The sequence below is a fragment of the Anarrhichthys ocellatus genome, unplaced genomic scaffold, assembly GCF_004355925.1.
Source record: "Anarrhichthys ocellatus isolate YVR2014 unplaced genomic scaffold, GSC_Weel_1.0 scaffold38, whole genome shotgun sequence".
NCBI lineage: Eukaryota > Metazoa > Chordata > Actinopteri > Perciformes > Anarhichadidae > Anarrhichthys > Anarrhichthys ocellatus.
Window position 1 is genome coordinate 3,466,256 of NW_022280068.1, and position 21,643 is coordinate 3,487,898.

Genomic DNA, 21,643 nt, shown 5'->3' on the forward strand with positions numbered 1-21,643 from the left:
CACTGTTGTCTTGATCTCACGCCTGGGTGGTCAAAGCACATAGAAATACATCACTAGTCAGATATGTATGTCACTGTGTCACAGACTGCACAGCCTTTTTTGTGGTATGATTTGTCTTTTTATGTCAGCTGTGTCGCCCTCCTTAGGGGAGAGTTTTATTATTCTGAGGCCTTTATCACTCTGTTTTGTTAATTCATTGTTTACATTTCGTACTCCTTATTGTTTTAGTCAAATGTAATTATTATGTTAAGCCTCAAGTGGTGTTTTGTGTATATATGTAGCGGTATAAGAAAAATGACATGGTATGGAAAAGTTTTCAGTAATCCGCTGTTTAGTTGCACACTTTTGTATTTGACTGCTGTTGCACAAGCATCTAAAAAGAGACACACACGAGTTGAAAAAAATTAAACAGACACATCATAATCCCACTACTGAAAAAGACATATTGTTATCATCATATTGAACAAATTCATAGATCAATAGCCAGTAGAGGGTCTGTCGATATTAGCCGGGAGCGACGGGCTCCTCAGTGGAGAGAAGGGGGAGGGGAATATTCCTTAGGCGGCCCAAGCAATGATTTTTATTCACTCACAGGCAAACACAAATGTGTACACACGCTAAGGAAAACCTTAAAATTGCTTCACACACTGAGGTGTAATGCATTAAAAAGTAATAAGCCTATTACTGGCCAGTCAGCAGCACCTTAACCTTGAACACAAGTTTTTGGGGCAGTAAAGGGGGCCATCTTGTCTCAGCACTCCCCATTTACCTCTTTAGCATCAGCAGTAACAGTGAGAAACTGCAGAGCAATAATGTCAACCCAACATGAATCCACACATGCGCACATGCACACACAGCCACATGTACACACAGACTCTTTAGTGAAGATGGTGGATGCCTCCCGCCCCCTGTTGCGTCCGAAGCGATGTTCCTGGAGTGGGGACAGCGAGAGGGCATCCCGCAGTGCTGTTTGAGCGTCCTTGCCAGCGCCAGACAACTTCACTATCCCTGCCCTAGCAGGGGGCGATAATCACATCAAGCTCCCCTGACAAGAGGCATTGAATTCAGCTCCGGTCCCCTTAAGAGTCTGGCATCCAGCAGTCTCTCCTGAACATGCTGCTGACGTTACAATGAGAAGGTTTGTGTTTCCATTTTTTCACTCCGTGGCATCGCTTTTCTTTTTTTTTTCTTCTCTTTTTTTCTTTTTTTTTTTGTCGCCGCCTTCAAAATGTATTTGGGAACAAGTTGGAATTCCACGTCACTGGGGCGAAAATCTGAATTGGCAGAATTGAGCGCTACCGCCATTGCCATTTGAAAAGTGTTATTGTATTGGCGCCTTGTGTTTGTCATGGTGTATTCTATGTAATATCTAGCTTTTGTCGTTCTGTCCTGAGGAATAATTTTGAAAAGTTTTCATGGGAAATTGCTTTTTCATGTATGTCATTTGGAATTTCCGTAGATTATCTCCTGCAATTGGGTACTGTAGTTACCATTGCAATGGTCACAGTCAGTGACTTTACACACTGAATAAAAGGCAAAATACTGAAACAATATGTGGAAATACACTCAAGCTCAATCCCATGCGGTGGTCAAAAAAAAAGGTGGTCAGAAAAACAGGATGCTATCGCTTTAAGAGGTCCCAAACCACACACTTTAAATTGTTGCCGGCTGCTCTGGTTAGCAGCAATATTATTATATTATTTTTTTTGCAGTTGTCAGCTATTATTTTTACATACTCATGCTTCTATGTAATAGTTTTCTACGTGAATGTTTATGGGTATCTCATAGCGCAGTCTGCCCTCTCCTTGTGGGAGATGTTTACATTTTGTGAATACCCAATATTCGTTCAACATGGCTATTTTTGGAAAATGTCGTCCAGTAATCAAAACAAGGATTAAGTGGGGGCATCCTTTTTACTTCTGAAATCCACCAAAACAGATGAGAACCACACTGGACTGTTTTAAGCAGCTTTGTGGGCCTGCAGAGCTCAACTGCTACCCAGGGAGCCTGGCCTCCAGCAGCTACACCCCATTCATCACCTGCTTTCAATGGCCACCACCATGCCGCCTCCGGCTAGAAGGCCAGGTAGGGTGCCGGGTGCTGCACAATGTTTGGGGGATTAGCAATCAAAGGAGAGCGGAGGCTAGCGCCCTCCATCCCAGCCCGCCATTCACTCCTAGCAGGGGAGGAGAGCTCCAGCAGTGGACAAGGTCAACGTCTCCAGCTCGGCAGGAGGTAACTGGGAAAGAACCCTGGGAACCACCCGCCTGCTCTGTGCTAATGAAGGCTAGCGGGCTAGCAGCACAGCAGGTGTCTCGCCCGCCAAACATTCATCTGTTTGTGCTGCTGATAGCATGGGTGACAACAAGATAATGCCTTGCTTTTACTTTCCTCTCACTTTCCCCCTCTTTCTCCCTTCTTTCCGTCTTTTGTTGATCTCTTTTACTCTGTTTTGCCCTATTCTGTGGGATTTGGTTTTCTGTCTTTGAACTAAACTGTATTCTGAGTTAGCAGAATGATAAACTGGTACAATAGACTTTTCGTCTGGCATAAATTGTCCCCCGATTTTCATGGGAAGGATGTGGGTGAGAAGTGTTAGGGTACAACGACAAAGGCCATTTGAGGATACAAAGTTTCTCTCAAGTTACCATGGTTGTAAACAGCAAGGCCCTTTGTGAAAATCTTATTTTCTTGTAGAACATGATAATATGCAACATTGGCTTAAGATATTTGAGTAGCAAACCTTTTTTTTGTTAGAGTTCGAAGTCCCTCTTTGTATTTGCTATCGCCATCCTGAATCGCATGTGACGGAACAGTGATTATGGCCATCGTTTAAGCTGATTTGGCGTCCTGTGGTGCGAGACATTGGGCTGAGAAACCCTGATGGGACAGCTGGTTTTAGACTCACAGATTGTGTCGTTCAGTGCCCAATACATTCTTCAAGATCGCAAACTGGCAGATTAGCTTAGCCCGCTAGGAATGACAAGGGGGAAGCAAGCAGTAGGGTAACGATGATGTAAAAAGAATCGTTGTCGTGTTCCAGTCGGAGGCAGGAAAGCAACCTCCCCGCAACCCCACCCTCACACAAACACACCCCTGTTGGGATTTTGGCAAGTTGTCATGACGACAGGGATGTTCTCCTGATGAAGTCTCGCTCAGCGCTGTCCAATCAGATCGTGGAGCTACAACCGCAGCGTGAACAGGGGAGGACGCACCTATTCCAGTTGCACAATGCTGAGAAAGGACAGGCGAAAAACTGGACCACCAACGGGAAATCGGCAATCCGGGGGAGGCTGTCAATGGGCTGCCATGGTTCGACAATACACAAACAGCGGGGGTCGTGGATACAGGGGCTGCCAGGTAGGGGGTCTCGATCAAGTCTGAAGCTGTTAGAGCCGCGATTCTTTGCTGCTATCAATACAAAGTATAAATGAATTGTTTATTTTTGCTGTTGGCATGCAGTTATTGAACCTTGCATATAATGTGGCTTATGTGTGTTATATGTTGTTTCGGGATGTTGTCGTAGCTATCGGACAGCTTCAGTTGCACTTTACCAAATTGGCAAATCACTCCTGCAGGTGGTTTTTACAAATGTGCAACAGTAGCAAGAACCACAACAAAAAGCAAAGGGAAATGATGTGGAATGGGGGAAAATGTCATGTAGCATTAACATTAATTTAATTTTGTATTCGTTTCACTGCGGGATGTGTACCAGGAGTATGAGAGGCTAATATACAGAAACTGCAGGTAGCAAAGTGAAGGAAAAACTCTCCCGGTGTTAGTTTGATTCAGGCCTTTTATTTCAAACCCAGGGGAGGATTTTTCTTTTCATTTTGCTGCGGGCTGACCAAAGGAGAAGCAGAGGCTGTTTGTAGCTCTATGAAAGACGGAGGGCTTGGTGGGGGCGCGCTCTGTTTTTTTCTCCAGACACTGCAGGTAGCCATTATGGTCATCGCTCTCGAAAGCTTATTACTTCAACCCATCGAATTGTAGCTGTCTACAATTAATATTCTTTTTTTTCCAACTGTTGTCCTGTTCATAAGATGATCATGATTTGTATTTCTTTCTTTTAATTTTTTTCTATTTTGAGCACCAAACCTCTTCTTACCCCTCCCTCACTCAGCTCCAGTCCCTCTATCATAGGGTCTCAGTGGGACGCCATTCGTCAGACTGACCCCCAATAGAGGTTGTGTTTGACTCTTCAAACTTGAGATTCAAATGTAGGTTGTCAGCATGGCAAAACCACCATTATTAGCTCCTGGCTGGATATCAGCAAGTTTTTTTTTTTTTTTTTGTTTTGTTTTTTGAAGCGTTCTCTTTAGTTGGATATTTTTGCTAAAGTCGGCTCCACAGTGAGATGGTCAGCCCAGCGGGATGGCTTTGGGATCATTGTGTTGGTCAAAATACTGGGGAACCACTAGTTTATGATATTTTAAAGACCAGTTGCATTTGATAATCAAACTATATTGGGAAATATGAGGAAATTTTTTTTGTTTTTATTTAACTATATTTGGGTAATTCAGATCACAGATGATTGGTTTCACACAATACAAACTTTGAAATCTGTAGTGAGGGTGGGCCTCACTGACAGTGAGCACAAATTATGTTTTGAGAGAGGATGACATGTTTTATACAGCGTTGGTTGTTGTGTGTGGTTATTTCAGCCACTAACAATTGGGTAAAGTATTACAAGTTTTGAAGTATTTTATGGTATAATAGCAGGCCATATTTCATGCCATGTCCAACATGGAGTTGCAAAATCCCCAATTTCTGATTCCATATTGAAGTTAAAATAGTGAATTGTCGAGTCTGAAAGTTGGCTCCAGTCACCAAGCTTAAAATAAGACAGGCTGTCACTTTTTCCAGCAACTCAGCATTTTTGATACAACCCAACCAGGTGAACATACTCTCACCTTACATGGAAGAATATTATAGTAGGCCTAGTCAGTCAGTTTGATATGAGTTACTCAAGCCATTTGGCCTGAGCAGATACTATTAAGCCTAATATTGGTAACCTTTAGGCAAAGATGCCAAAAGAAGCTCATTGCTGCAAGCTGAATACTCGGCTATGTTATTTGAGATGGCAATCAGCACTTCACAGAGAACAGAGAAAACACGCTTTACTTGTTTAACCTTCATGCAACCCCAAGTCCACTTCAATTCAAGCTAATGGCAGCCATAGAGGCTACTGTAGTAACCTTGAGAATTAACTCAAGCAGAGACTCAAAATAGAGTTTTATAAAGTCATAGATCTATTCACCAGATTTTGACAGAAACGATTTATTATTTGAATGAGCTTTATATGAATTATGTAAACATATATTCATTCATGTTTATCTCTTATAAGGAGCCTCACTTCATGCATTAAACAATCTCAATGGGCGTGGATATCATTTTGCTAAAGATACAGTCATGTACATGTGAAACAAGTTAACCCAGTGTAAAGTTGCTTTTTTTGCGGTCACTTCCGAGTTGAAGGGAAGGGGTTTTCCCATTGCTGTGAAATTACACAACACAAATGTTCTGGAGAGTCTGCGGACAATGATGTCAGATTGTTGCAGAGCGAAAGGGTTTGTAGCAGGAAAACTGCTGAAGTGAGATGATTGCTGTTCTTGTGATGCAGATTAATAACATTTGGTGACTGGGGTCAGATGTGGTGAGCTCTGCACCATCCTGTTTACTGTCTGACCTTGAAGCTTGGGAAGATGTTAAGAGCATTGTGTCCACTGTGAATTGTGTGTTTTGAACATGAATGATGTGTTCAGAGAGAATCAAAGACATGTTTACGCACAGGATTATTCCTTTCTTACAAATGTCATTGGTGTTTATTAGTTACTCTTTTTTTGTCTTTGCAAGTCCCTTTTTCAAAGATCCAAAGTGTTGTAAAAGCTGTCTGGAGGAAGAAGCCACAAAAGCAGTTGGGAAACCCAACGCAACCTGCTTGGAATCCATTTCTGGCATCATGTAATCAACTGCTGCTGTCATCTACATAAATCACAATTTGAAACATGCTAAGAAAGAGGGATAATAAGCTGTTTCGTGGGCTGCAATCAATCGCCAGAGACACATGTGTCACTAAATGTCATCTTGTGGTTGATTGGACCACCCAGAGGTTGCCCATTTAAAGCCATGCGGTTTTCATTGAAGAAGTTCCAGGGTTGCACCCCAAAGGCCGTTCCCCCTGCCCACCAACCCCACAGACCCAGATCCTCTGATCTATGGCTGGGGTCCCCTTCCGCAAATTACTGCAGTTGAAAAGAACCCGAGCATGGACGAAAAGAAACAAGGCCTGCAGATTGCTCCTGAGGAAAATGTCATTCCCAGCAGTTAGCCTGCATTTCTCCTAACAAGGAACCAGATCTAGAACAAACCATCTGATGACAGTCATAGAGCAGACACGTCACCGTTCACTCAGACCCCGTTCACTCAGACCTAGAAATATCCATTATGACCATGTGAAGATGGGGGGGAGCGATTGTTGCAAATTAATTGCCCATCACTTGTCAGTGGAGTGCAGAAAAACTAGCACCGTGAAACTGTCTCTCTCAGAAGCTGTCAGCCAAGGACAATGAATACATCCAATTTCTACCCCACCTCCCTACATCTGATTTAATATAGAGAGACGTGGACCACAGACAGAGCTGTGAGAGAGCGTACAGCAGCAATGTGGTCAGGTTGTAAACACACAGACATGAAGTGGAAGAACGGGATTACAAACAGGTTTGATCTCCTCAGGGCTGTCCAGACCGGCTGACAGGGGAGGAGGGGAAAGGATAGGAGGCGGGGGAACGGTGATTTGGGCTCCTTTTATTCACTCCTCTCCCATCAACTACCCCTCTCTTGCCGGCAGCATTGTCATTTGGGCTGTCCGGATACAACTGAAAGTCCGGCATTGAAAGAAGCACTACAATGAAGCAAGAGACAGACAAACACACAGACAAATGCACCTGGAGGCTGAAGTCTTGGAAAACAGCTGAGACCCACCAATTTGTGAACAGCACAATTTTCAATAGAGTCATAACATTACCCTCCTCCCTTTCTCAGTCTCTCTCTGTTTCTCTTTCTCCATTGTTCATTATTTTTAAGGCACTGAAAGATAAGCTACACTAATTTTCCCCTTTGGCTCTCCTTTGACCATCCAGAATGGTTAAAGGAGAGCCAAAACCTCTGTTAATGCCAAACAAATCAAATTAAATTTCTTATCATTGTTTCTTTTTTTCAAATGAGTCAAACACACAGCGAAATTGATTTCCATTTATCTTCATCCTATTGTAATATTATCCTCTTTGTTCATTTCCTATTGGGCTCGGAATGACAAGGAATAGGCAGATCAGGAGATAATGATGGTGTGGCTTTCTTCCAGGGATGAGGCCCAATGTGCGGATGACACGGTCTAAAGATGAAGAACCGTCCTCATCAGGCAATTTAGACAGGACAAATAAAGGTCTAGCATAGCTAGAAAGTGAATCATGTCCTTCAAGTTAATGTGTGACATCTAATATCATTTGTGTCTAGAAGGCAGAAGTCTCTTCTATAAAGAATAATTGTACATCTGCAGGAGAAATGTGACCCATCAGTAAAATCTCATCTCCTTCACAGACTTAGGATTTGGTGGTGTAGTGTGCCTTAAAGGGATAGTTCACCCCTAAATTAAGTTTAGTTTCCTCTTACCTCTAATGCTATTTATATGGACAGAGACATTGCTGCTGAGTTTTAAAATGTATTTTTGGGGCCTTAACCTCAAGCTGCGTGCCATATAGTCCTATTCTGTTTGAGCGAAAGTAGACATCTCTGAAACTAGGCAACTGACACCAAAACAAGCTGGATTGACAAATGGCACTACAAGAAATGTTTTTTTATTTTGGCTTGAACTGTACCTTTTTAAATCCATCATCATTATTGTCCCGTTGTCCATAAAAGATAGCTCCTGGGACTCAAAGATACAGTGTCTGGGACAAATATAGGACCGTAGAGACCATGAACGTAATCATTTCATATGTAATGATTTACATATGAAATGATTACGTTCATGGTCGTCAAACAACTTGTCAGTTCTAAGGGAAAGGTAGAGGAGTGGGATGTAAAGAACAGCTGTCATTTGCTATAGATAGCTTCCCTACTGGTAATTCATTACTTGCACATCATCACGATGTCTCAGCCATCATTATTAAATGTCAGAAGGTTGATCAATGATTAATTTACGGCGCTTATAGTTAAACAGACTTTACAAACGGCTTTACAAATTTGTAATAAAATGGAAATATTGATACAAATAAAAGGCCTGAATATTGTTTGAAATTAAGCTGTGAAGTAATGGAGTGCTACTAGGATGATGTATTTTTGTAAGCCAACCCAGAAGTTAGCATTACACTGGTTCCCTCGACAAAAGGTCAATGGGATTTCTTCATTTTGGATCATTGCACAAAAATAAGCTCTGTGACAAACAAGCGTTTATGATACTTACATGTTTTGTTCAGCAAGATAATATTCACAAGCAAAAACCACAATTATAATTTCTGAAGCGTAAATGCAACCGGCAGAAGTAAGAAGTAGTGGTTAGGCTACAAATGAACTACAACTCATGACTTCAAGTCACCACCACTAAGCTAAAGGCAGACTACTGGTCGGATTGACGACATTTAGCAGTCCTATTTAGCCACTTATTAGCAACCACCTTTTAAGACACGTAAAGCTTCAAAGTTTACGAGTGGGGTATTTACTGATGTATTTTATGTTAGAACAAAACCTTAAAAGGTTAAAAGCTTGTGTTAACAACAGACATTATATCAGGCATCTAATCAAAGCCCATTCAAAAAACACATTGACTTTTAAGACAAGTGAACAGGAAGTGCAAAAACGCTAACTCATTTCTGGTTTTAGGACTCATTCCTTAATTTCTCATTAAATCATTATTTACTGAATACTCTCAAACACTTAGAATATTTAAAAAGTAATTAATGTTTAATGATTACAATTCATGGATCCATGTAAGGTTTTATGTGGCAGCAGTCTAAAGAAATCTGTATGTGCAGATGATAAAAGACTGAACATAATGTATGTGTATGTATTTTAATTAGATCCCTTGATACTATAACTCTACATAGGTATGCTATCATCACACTAAACTCTTTCCCATAATGTACTACAACATATCTTACTGTGCCATTTCTGTACCATGCGCTTCATGTGTTGCTCATGCAGCCAACGTAGTAAAGGCAAATCTGCTTCTAATAAAATTCCGAGCCCATGATGGGTTTATGTTTATAAGCGGCCATGATGGATCTCCACAGAAAGAGTGGAAGGGAATGAGAAATGATAAGGTCCTGCCAGTCAGTGCAGACACACAGGCTCACAAAAAATGCACACACAGACACATGGGCATGCACACACATCAAATAGAGCTGGAACATCTGTCAGACACGGCCCAGTGGTTAAGTTAAAAGATGAGGAGGGGTCTGGTGAACGCTCTGCTATTCATTTATCTCGCATTGCTGCCCATTGGTTTTAATTATGGTCGGCTCTTTCAAGTTAGAAATAGGCCTGCTTCAAAAACAGAACTATCCGTTTTGCGTTTTACCATTGTTTCTGTGGGACTTTGTGCATTGGGGGTGTTTATGTGTGTGACTGCATGTGTGTGAGAGATCTCTTTCTGTTCATCCGTCAGTCTTCATCCATCTGTCTATTTTGCATGTGTACACATTTTTGTAATTCATGAGCATTTATTTTGCGTGTTTCGCCATGTATGTGTTGAGTAGCGCTGCCTTATTCTTCCAGGCACAGCTGCAATTGGACTCGATTGATGTGTGACCCAAGCCGACACTTTAAAGGGCGAGGGGCCTGGACAGACGTGGTCTTGCTAGTATACCAGATGGGGCTTTATGATGAAAAGAGTGTAATCCCCATCCAGGCATCACTTCCATCACTTGTGCACTACAAAGCCATTCAGCATTTTTTTTTATTGCAAGAAATAATCTTTTTTTTCTACAGTCCCAAACAGAGCAGTTTTTTTATGTTTCTTTCCTTCTCCTCTTGCTTTTACTTGATTTCCATCTTTATCTTCCCCTTCTCATAGCCCTCTGTTTCTCCATCCCTCCATATCTCCTCCCCAACCCTCACCCACTCTCCCTTTGCTCTTGAAGACTTGCAAATGTGGCATTAGCTAATATTCAGAGAGCCAAGTAAGCGATCCCTTTTTCTCCACCAGGGCCCTATTGATTGAGCTACAGTGTGTGCATTGGAAATGAGTGCTGTGCTGGGGCTGAAAAGCCCCATGCCTCTGATTGGTATTCAATATACATGTCACTGCAGGACATGCTAGTTTGCGGCTAAGGGCTTTCTCTCTCTCTCTCTCTCTCATCCTCTCCTAATTCCAGTCATAGAAAATGCCTTTCTTTGCCAATGTCACTTACAAAGAAAACAGCAAATTGGTCACAGGGGCAATTAATAGGCTGGGCCAGGCTTGTACTGTAAACTGTGGTACTGACATGTTTTTTTTTCATTTTTGTTATGGAGCATGGCTTTAAGACCATCAACTACATCTGGGTGTATCACTGCCTGGTAAAGGGCCACAGTAGAAGTAGAAGGCTGTCTCTTCATGGAAGCTTTATTGTACATAAGCACAAAATGTAGGTCTTACTCTAATTGCCCAACCTCTGCCTCAGTACATTTAATGCATACATCTCTCATGCATCATTTAAGCAGAAAAAATAATAATTGGTATTCACATTGCACACTTTTGCATAGTATCTTTCCATAATCTAGTAACTATATAAGTGTTTGCCTGCAGTGTATATCTGTGCCCTACTCTCTGAATTCCCTTGCCCCTTTTACAATAAGTGATTCAGTTTTTTTTCTTTTTTTCAAATCAAGAGCGTATGCAGCGGGTCCTCCCTCATTCTTTCAGTTGCCTGTTTTCCTCGTTCTTAGAGCTTCACTGTGAGCACCAGGGGAACAGAGGATTTCTTTCTGTCTTAGACTTACATCACGCTTGCAGAATATGTCAGGGATTAGACTTGGCATTCACATGATGCGTAGCATGCATGAAAACTGACATGGCAGAAGTGGTGTGTGGCTTAAGCACCAGTTAGCTATGATATCCTCACTGGGACCCAAGCAATGACACACCTGTGCATCAGTGGTGGATTTGCGACTGATTTCAAGGAAACCGTAATTACATGAAGAAATAGAGGCGATATTACCACCATTTACAAATACAAGCCATACGTTTTCTACTTCAAAGCATTGTATAAATAAAGCAAGCATGAATGAGGCATCGACATCTAACCTGTGTTTAGTCACCGTACATCAGAACTAGTTTCATTAAGTCTCATGAGAAGACTTGAGGAGATGTCTATGGGATGAGAACACTGCACTCCATCTTAGTTGTGTGGGAAACACATGAACCTGTTTCCAGTTCAAACTTCCTCTTCTATGTTCCCTTTAGGAGAGAGAAAAGGAGAGTGGGGTAGTTTTAGTGTTGGTGGTGAGTCAATACTCCACTCCAGCCCAAGACACAATCACTCCTCTCCTGCTGAAATCTAAGGGCCTGTCTGTTAGTTCCTTCTTGTGGGCCTCGTTCCAGGTTTGCCTTGGCCCTCTTCCAGGTGTGGGAAGTGAAGTGTAAACAGTTTACAGATCTGCTGTGGCTGGGGAGGGCCAAGGGCTTTAGCTGGGAGGAATGTAACCTGAACACCACTTCACAGGGAGGCAACGCTGCAAGATGGAACGTTCATGCATATTGTGTCAGGGCCTAACAGGAAACTGACCCAGCAGTTCAAGGGAGAGCCGGCTGTTGAGAACACCTGCTGACGTCAGTGATCATGTGGAGGGTTTCTGGCAGAGGAGGCCACTTGGCTTTTGCCCCATAAGCTATCACTCTTGATACTTCACAGTTGATTGTAGCAGGGCGGTTTTATAATAAGTAAGCATATATTAGTTGCGCAATGTAGTGTACAATGAAGCACTGTGCGTAAAGCATGGCCATCCTACAAAACAGCTAACTATAATATGGTTGTGAATCTTTCAGGATACAATTCGATTAGATTTTGATTCTTAGGTACACAATTCGCTTCAAAATCAATTCTCGATTGAAAACCATTCCTGATTCAAAAGTGATCCTCGATCCAGTGCATAGGGGTGCTAATTTCAGGATCTACTGCAGTCAGCTGTGTGCAGTAAAGGCAGTGTGGCAAATTATGGCATTAAAGTAAAGTGTGTATGAGATTATGTTATTTTTTGTAAAACTTTTATAACTTTATTTGTGCAAGCAAGTTTAGCATAAATAAATGTTACCTTTTGCCTTTGTGTGTTTACAATCAGTTGATACAACTTTTTCATTGCCATGATCAGTACAAATTGACATTTTGTTTGGGGTCGTTTTGTTTTGTTTGAACTAAATACCCAATAGTGGGTAAGGTCCGTACTGTGGACTTTATTTTTAGTCGATACAAAAGCTGTAGTTAACTTCATTCACAAAGACTGGAGAAATATGTTGATGTAAGAGTTGTTCGGTCTGTAAGTTGATTTACAGCAGCATGCGTCATCCACACACAACACATTTTCATGGATGTAGCTAGGCAGCTATAGAGCTTTGAATAAAGATGACATTTCCATTCTTTGTCCTGCATACAAAGCTCTGATTGGTTAATTGTTTCTTTGTCTGTCAGAAAAGGGCACAACATCAGACCTCCACAAATTGCAAAATTCAAATCAGAGCTGTGGGCAGTAATTCAGATGTCTGGAACCGAGCTAAGTTTGTAGTATCGGCAAAGGACTAGCTACCTGGCCAGGAAATATTGCAAACTGCATTTTTATTTTAAATATGGCTTATTCAAATGCGATTCTGCCTTTGTTTATACCTCCAACAATACATACAAGTAGCAATTGTACATGTTCAGTCCTGAGATGGTCATATCAATTGTATTCATGAGCGGCACGCTCTTGCACTGGTGTATTAATCATGCATGTTTAAATCACCTGGTGTCACATGATGTGGATGTGCTCTTTCTCTTGTCTGAGAATGAATGCAGCTGAGCCTGCTGTTGCTGTAGCACTAAAACTCAGAGCAGGAAAATGAGGTGCTGGCAACAAAGAGCTTTGAGGATGTAGACACGTATCTCCAAGGACACATACCACCCAGCAGATCAAAGGACCAGAGGACGTGTTTGATGGGGAAACCACACTGGTTTTCAAAGCATTGTAGTCCTGCATCTCACTAGCCCACCAAGGCCCATGATAGAAATTCTAATACACCTGCCTGTCAGTTAATTGAAGCCTCATTGTGTCCCTTGGGGGACAGCCGGCTAGTCTTTGGAGAGCATCTTTGTCCTGCTGCATGCTCGTCATTAATTATTATTCCTCAATCACCTCCTCAATAACACCGTTTATTGTTTGAGTGTGTTTTTATGTCTTGTCACCAATCTTTTGTCTTGGGAGAAGACACTGATGTTTGACAGAGAAAGAGATCACAGCTAGCCACATATTCACTTATACCATATCAGCCTACCTTTGGGGATGTTGTGTGTTGGCTGAGGAGATGTTTGGTTGTCAGTGTTGTGCATTTGATCAAATAGGGGGATGGGGGGGGGGGGTTCGGAATGTGTACCTTTGTTAGTCTGCATAACAACAGAATATATAGTAGAGGACATGAGAAGGACACGAGAAGAGATTTTGCTCAATGTTTGTGAGTTATTGCATTTGGCAAAGCAGAATCATTGCATATTTTACTATAGAAAGACTCGCACACAGTCAGTGTAGTCCTGTCATTCCAGAGGCATGTCCCCCTTCCCCCTGAGACAGGCAATCTTCCAGACAGACAGGAAGTCAGCCCTGTCTGTGCGAAGTTCGCAGAGAGGGGGAAGTGATGAGCGATGGCAGCTGATCTGAGCTCAGCCATGTTTCTACACATGGCAGATGTGGTGTGCAGTATAGAGCACACACTTGATCTTTGTGAAAATATACACAGCTCAGCATACCATGGGTGTATCAGAGTTATCAGAGGAATCGTATTTGACATGTAGAAACCCATTTCGTTTTCCAGCTTAACGTGTCTGTTTAGCCAATGATGGTGGGATGATGCTGCATTTTTGCCAACAGTCCTGACAAATTGTGTCTTAAAACCCTGACGAATGGTATCAATTTCACTGATATCATAGCTTGCATGCAGCTGTGTCAGCCTGGAGCCCTTTCTCTGTGGATGTGTATGATACTCCAGGAGTTGACACTGGCTTTTGTTTGGGTTCAAAGAGCAGTTCTTGAACAGAACACCTCCCTCATCACGGTTCATTGCCGTGGTGCACAGCATTTCTATAGTTTCCCATTCTGTCTTTGTGAACTCCTATCTCCAGACCAAATGACCGGTTAGGACATTGAAAGGGAAATTGCTTGCATTCCTCCATAATCGTAAGAGGTATTTAAATATGCTCTCTAAATAATTATGTGGCCCAGCCGGGAGCATCCAATGAATTTTTCACAAAAGCACTTTCTGCTATTTACATTCCTAAAATGTAATGTGGTTTAATTATGCAGCTGGACAGCCCGGACCAAAGCATTCATTCCTGGGGACCAAGTGCAGGCATAAAAAAGGAGGGGGCCTGAGACAAGAGGGGGGGGGGGGCGGTAGTTCAAAGCGTGCGAGGTCAAGCTTGAGGGTCACTCTCTCAATGCCTTTTCACTGCCTGCGTGAATACATAACCGCCAATTGACTTTGTAATCGGGTGGGGCCTCATAAAATATGCAGTTTAATAATAACGGTTATCATGGGTCCTTTTTTGTTTTCACCCTCTGTTTTAGTCTCGACGCATCTAAAGCGAGCTGTGTATTAAATAATGATGGGGCTGCTTCTGCCTGCTTCCCTTTGCCTCTAAAATACAAAATGACAGCCAACCATTTCCCTCTACCCCTCGCTCATGAAAGCCCTTACCTGCTGGATTTTCCTCTGATTGGATCAAAGCTTTGACCTGTGTTGCTAAGTGACCTTTCCTGATACCACCGGTGCCTCCGGAGTAGGGAACCTTGCCGGGGCACCTGAGAATTACCTCGACGGTGGCATAGTCGGCGGCTGTCACCGAGCCCTTGTCTTTTGATGTCACCTCTGACACCAGCCTCTGTAGCGATCGCCAGGGAGATCTGACGCCCTTGCTGGGCTGTGAATAATAGAATATATCTACCTGTCTTCGACCACCATTCTCACCTGTGCTCCCTAAGATGAAATGTTCCCATACTTATCTTCAGGGGTGATGTGTTCTTCCTGTCTGTTCCAGGGCTCAAAGCGAGGCGTCCGCAGCCAGCCATGGGAAAGAGCTGTCGACAAGGTGGCTCAGCTGGCAGTGCCCAGGGCTCCCATGGGCCGAGAGCTGCCTGACGATGAGAGTCAAGGACGCTGAAGGATGACAAGGGACAGCTGGCGAAGCGGAGGACTCTTCACTCTCTGAGCAGACACTAAGGACCGCAGTCAACAGTGAAAGATTGGTCGATAAGGAGTAAGGTTCAGTGCCCTTTCCTTTTCCATTTGTACAATCACAAAGCCCCCATAGGACTCATTGCAAGTTTGTGCTTGTGTTTTTTTTGTATGTATGAAGCTTACTGCCAGTGCCTATAATAAGCATGTAGCTCTTCATTTGATCATTGCATTTCTTTCACTCTCAAATGCTCATGTTTTTCTGTAAATATCCATGTTTTCATTAATTCATTTATAGTGATTTGTAATATTGAGTCCACATTACTCCTCTTTGCATGAACGTTTTGCTTTCAATTAGTGAGACCGGTCTAGTCAACGACGCCTCCCCTGTCTTAACCTCATGCCAGTGGTTGCTGACAGACCTCTGGCCTGTCAGGGTTACGTCAACGATCCTCAGAAAGAGTTTCCACCGCTACTCACAGCTGTGTAGGAGGTCATCACTTTTACATGTCGATCCCCGCAAATTAGGTTTTGAGGATTTGGCAAGGGCCGGTGCATGCATAGATGGATGGATAGATGGAGTTTGTAGAGGGTGAGGTACTGTGAGAGAGCTGTGGTTTGGCCCGACGTGTCGCTGTTTCCGTAGCTGCTGTCACTCCTCAGATTACCCGACCAAAAGGCTTTTCGTTGCCAGTTGGCAAATTATGTAACGTTTTCTTTTTCTGAGTTGAAATCAAAATCCCCACTAGATGCATTCACATTGTTTTAAGGCATATTTAGGGAAGGGTTCACTCACAGTCCATAATATCAGTAATTATAAATACATCACAGACGGTATGGTAAATCAGTGTGCAGGAAATAATGATCATGGCTGTGTGGCCGTGCTTTCCATCAAAGACAATGTCTTCATGGAGCACATGTGTGTGTCAGGCATCATCTGCTGTAGATTATTGTAGGATGAGAATGTCTGTGTGTTGATCCGGCCCCCACCATTTTGTCACCATATGTCACCCCTTATTCCCTTTGTTGTGATATAATCTGTGCATGACCTACCACATTTTTGAAAGTTTTCTTTCTTTCTGAAACAAAATGAGAATTTATTGTATTTCTTTCTCTAATGGAACAACCCATAATTCATTTAAAAAAAGACCTGCCACCATAGACCATAGACAATGAAGCATTGAGTTCTGTCTTTTGGTCAGCACCGTCTTGTTATTTTTCCAACCAGAATTGTCACGAGAGAGTGGAGCTAAGTTCAGCCGACCACTGAACACATGTTTAAGCAATCAAAATGTTACAATTAACTTTCATGAACCAAAACACTATGGAAAGAGTTGTAATACGAAAACATTGACTACTCTCAGACAACAACGTGGTAACGACCTGTCAATTACAAGGTTGCCAGGCCCTAAAGCAAACCCTGCATTTCTGTCTACTCTAAATGGACCATAGTTTACCGAATGAGCATAGTGCTGTATTGAAAAACATCTCCACTCCCTACCTCAGCCCCTTTCTCTGGCTCTCTCTAAGCCGGTTGGAGATGCATTCTTCATTCCTAGAATGCACACAGAAATGTTCAACTCTCTGGCATCAGCACTTCTTAAAAAGGGCTGTTGCCACCGCTGCTCCTTCAGCACACACCCCCCGCCACCCCATAAAAAAAAGTCCTGGACAGAGAAAGAATGATGAGAGTGGAAGGAAGAAAATCCGCTAAATCCGCCAAACCCAGGAATGTATTTTCATGAAAACAAGTTTGTTTGAAGGGATTGGGAAAGTGAGGTGGGCAGTATCAGAAGTGATCAGACCCAATAGCTCAATGGCTGCAGTACTACATGTATTTGAGAAGCAGAGAATGAGGATGCATTGCATCTGCTGTAGGCACACATATACGCATGGAGGCTTTTTTGGCTGCAAGACTTGCTAACGGGAGTTTATCAGTTAAGGAGAAAGCTCCTATCTTAAATCCCTGTTTTGCTGCTTTTCGCTTGGAGGAGTAGTATTTCTATGTGTATGTGATAGGATGTTTATGTGTGAGTGCATGTTTATGTGTGTGTGTGTTGTTTCTGCCACTAAAGCCATCATCCCTCCAGTCCACACGTCTAGATTTATTTCTCCCTGGTCAGCCTCCAGGAGAGGTAATTACCAACCACAGGAACACAGACCTTCCTAGAAGAAGCTTGGCGTAACACACTAACCTTCCACTGTCTTAAATGTGACTGGCAAACGGGGACTAAAAACACAGAGCTACATTATCCCCCTCTACCCCCTTTACCGCTGCAAAAATGTATAGTGTACATATAAATGTGTAACATGGCCACATTTTTTATTCTTCACCTTGTCCATCCTTTTCTCTTAAAACTGTTCTGGTCAATATTTGTTACTATTATTACTGTGAAAGACGTCGCCCGTAAGGGTGATTCTTGACTCTAAAGTTACCCTCAGCTCTGTAAAGCACTTTAACGTCTTTAAGCTCATTGTTATCGTGTTACGGCTCGCAACTTTACTGTTTTTGTTCAGTTTCACTGCTCACATCAACCTTGTTTCCGGCAGCAACAGGCAGCTGTTTTCAGTGAAAAAGCTCAAATAAATCTGCTGTAGCTGCCCAACACCAAAGAGCATACTAGCAAACTTTAGCCCTAACTTCCCACTTTTTCAACTCAAGACGCGAGCTGAGAGGCTTAGTGATGCATCGCAGACACATACCAGATATCTAGCAAGCCAAATATCTTGACCTGTCTGGGAGTCTGTCAGCCAATAAGAGCTTAAGACACTGGTTGAGGGGAGACCTGGGGGCGGGGTCACCTGTAACGATAGTAACTTTTCTGTACGCGTTGGATTTGTAACACTGACCAAATTTTTTGCTGCACCTAGGTAACATGTGGAAACAGGCTATTTTGTAAACATGTGTGCCAACAACAACATCAACAAATTGTGGATGCTGAAGCAGCACAGGCAGGAAGGACCCAAATACAGAATCAGAGATGGGCTGATACAAAGAAAAATACTTTAATCAAACAAAAAGCTTACATGTCAAGGGTCCCAAAAAGCAAGGAGTAACAGCAGGCCGATTACAGATACAGAACTCCATGCAGCAACGAAGACAAAGGAACTGGCCTGGTATATGTAATCATTGACTGATTTGGGAAGTGACAACCAAGGTACAACAAAGCAGGATTTAGGTTTAGCGAGGTATTTTGAGGGTTAACCCTCAGTTTGCAGTCCTACGATGGTGATTCACTTCTTACCGGAGTAGATTTCCATGGTAACGTATGCTGAAAACCTAACCTGCCCCCGAGCAGGTTACGTTCAAGATAAGAGATCAACTTGTATAAAAACACCTCCTACTGGCCAATCAAAGCTCTGTGCACAGATTGTTAGATAATGTTATACATAAATACGCACAAGGAGATCTTACTATAATTTTGTGTATTCCTTTAAATTAATGAGTTGTATTGATGACAATATCTTAGATTTGTTGTAGCCTTATTCTGTAACCCCTGAGGTGTGAAACAAACAAACAATAAATAAACTATATTAATTCAAAGTGGGATTTAGACTTTCATAGGGCTGTAACAGATAGGCGAAGCTTCATTCATAATGTTGACATTAACATTTTAAATAGATTAGACTAGACTAATTAGATCCATTAATAGTATGGTAGAACTAGATTCCAGTGGTGGCTGCGTAAGATCGTTTCCGACTGATGTTTTTACAACAGCTCCAGTTGGCTGGAAAGTCCAAAAGTCACAATTTTTATTGAAAATGATAGATGTAATAATTTCTTAAATTAACAACCTACCATTTCTTGGTATTTAGCCTTTCAAAACCAACATTTTCCCTAAGGAGAAAAAAACTGGTTTGTCTCCTGCATGCAACACATATCCGTATTAACGGGTGGACAGCAGTCTAACAACTGATAAATTACATTAAATTACATTTTATAAGTTCAATAATACTAAATCTGAATAATTTCTCTCATAATATTCATGTCAAATATTTACTTATGTGCGGAAGCTTGTTGATCCGTGTGTTGCAGTTTTACATGTCGGAGTTGTGCCTTACAGTCGCATTGCCTTGCGTTACTTTGCTACCAGTGCTTTTATGTATGCTGTAGGTGATTATAAGATATGAAAGTGAGCCTTCTTACCACTTTGAATTATATTCATGTTGTTTTTTTATTAGCTAACTGTTTCACACCACCAGAGTTAAAGCTGAAAGATTAAGGCTAAAATTGTCATATACACCATCATTTCCCCAAGGGGATGAATAAAGAGTCTTCTACTCTATAAGAATACATAAAAGCAACACATCAATTTAATGGAATACATATATGTAATTATAGTCAGATTCACACAGTTGGCCATATTTTGTCTGCTGTCCTTCCTGCATTTTGTCACAGGTGTGGTGGAGGACTCAAATGCAGACAAGACTAGAAGTTGAGTGAAGCAGGTATTTAATGGATAAAGAAATCAGAACAGGAACACAAGAGGGAATCCACAGACGAGACAAGGGGGAAAACGAGGCATGGCGCGACACCGGAAACAGGACGAGCCAAACGGGTGGGTAGACATAACAATGATCTGGCAGTGAGTGTGTGTGTGTGACTGGGGTTTAAATAGTGGATGCAGCAGAGTGAGCAGGTGAGAGTAATGAGCTGACAAGGTGGGTGTGACTGGCAGGTGCACCGAATAAACTGATTAGGTGAGTGAGAGATGGACAAAACACGATAATGGTGGCAGAGCTGTGACACATTTAGCAGCTGCAACTCTGTTGCCTCTAGTCTGGATTAAATGTTGAACTTCTTTGTATTTGTCTAATAATTTGCTCTTCGTTTGTAAAATATGCCGCTCTGCCGACAGCAGACTTGTCTATGTTTGGGATTGGTCACATGTTGCAAACGCCGCTCCTTTTATGTGAAGGCATAGCTAGATTGAGAAACTCTGGGTTGATTTACCAGGTTGACAACCAGTTTCGTAGGACCACTTATTAGGATTGCAGGTGTTAGGGTTATTTAAGCCAGACAATGAAAATATACCCTGGGTAAATTGAACAGTCTTCGTAGTACAGGCCCCAGGTGAGCAAGAGGTCTAGTTAGTGAAGAGCTAATGAGGGACAGGTGAAACTAATCAGGGTGAGGCAGACGTTCAAAACTGGTTGGAAAACACACTAAGGCAGGTAGTGAAACGAATCGAGAGAAGAGGTTATTTACAAAATAAAACAGGCCACACTGAACATGAGTGATATGAATAAAACAAAGAAAAAACATGGAGCAGGGCAGAATATCACTCAACAAGCATGACTTTATAAAAGTCTTGGAATGAGAACTTGGCTGTCACAGGTTTGACCATCACTCTTGTTAGTAATAACACTGAAAAGAGTTAAAAGAAGTTCAAAGGAAGACACACAAACAGTCATACAGATTTCAATCAAATCCCCAGGCTAGTTAGAAAATGAAGGTTAATTGGGGAATTTTTACTCAAATTGTCAAATTGTTTTGAGACCCAAGTTGTTATAAACCAGAATCATCCTTAAACACCCAAGCCAGGTGTCTACGTAGGCATTTCACTATAGGGCAGTAACATTAGATGCTGTATTTTGGCAGATGCTTCTCTATCAATCTCTGTTTCAGCACTTTGTTATCCGTCTCATATAACTCCCTGAGGTTGCATATTATCACCTAACAGACTGAAGCCAGGAAGAAATGTATCAATCAATATCATTCTGTGGTTGCAGTAATCCCTGCCTAAGTGTAATAGGCTGCAGAGATCCACTTTTTCTACAAGCTGACTCAGTCAGATAAACAGACCCACCAGGCCTTTTTGGTTGCTCCTCCTCCCTTGCTGCGCTGCCCTTGATCAGCCCAAGGTGGTGGATGCACACAGGGACCACCCCGAGATTAAAAGAGTGTATTGCTGCCTTGATCAGCAGGAATTAACTCTTGCATGCCTTTTAAAAACATATAAACTCACAGAGAACTGCAGATGAACATGATTGCATGTACATAAACAGGAGGTAACATCATATGGCAGAATAATATGAATCTAATTTGATGATACACAAGAATACACACAAATTGAAATAGCTATCCATCACTGAATGCGTGTACACATTTACTGAGACGTGTGCAAAAGTATTGCCAAATAATCACACATGTACATATTTCAAGGAGAGACGTCATCAAAACATAAATTAGCAATCCCCGTTCATCACAAATACGCCAGCACACAAATAAAGAAACAAAAAAAA

At 42.1% G+C, this 21,643-nt stretch overlaps 1 long non-coding RNA gene across 1 annotated transcript; it reads left to right on the top strand.

The window, feature by feature from the left end:
• Window positions 1-2,309: 2,309 nt before the first annotated feature.
• LOC116394254 (uncharacterized) lies at window positions 2,310-19,633 on the top strand. Its single transcript, XR_004213446.1, has 2 exons — window positions 2,310-3,360; window positions 15,261-19,633. It is a non-coding gene; the product is annotated as an uncharacterized LOC116394254 (long non-coding RNA).
• The last annotated feature ends 2,010 nt before the right edge of the window (window positions 19,634-21,643 follow it).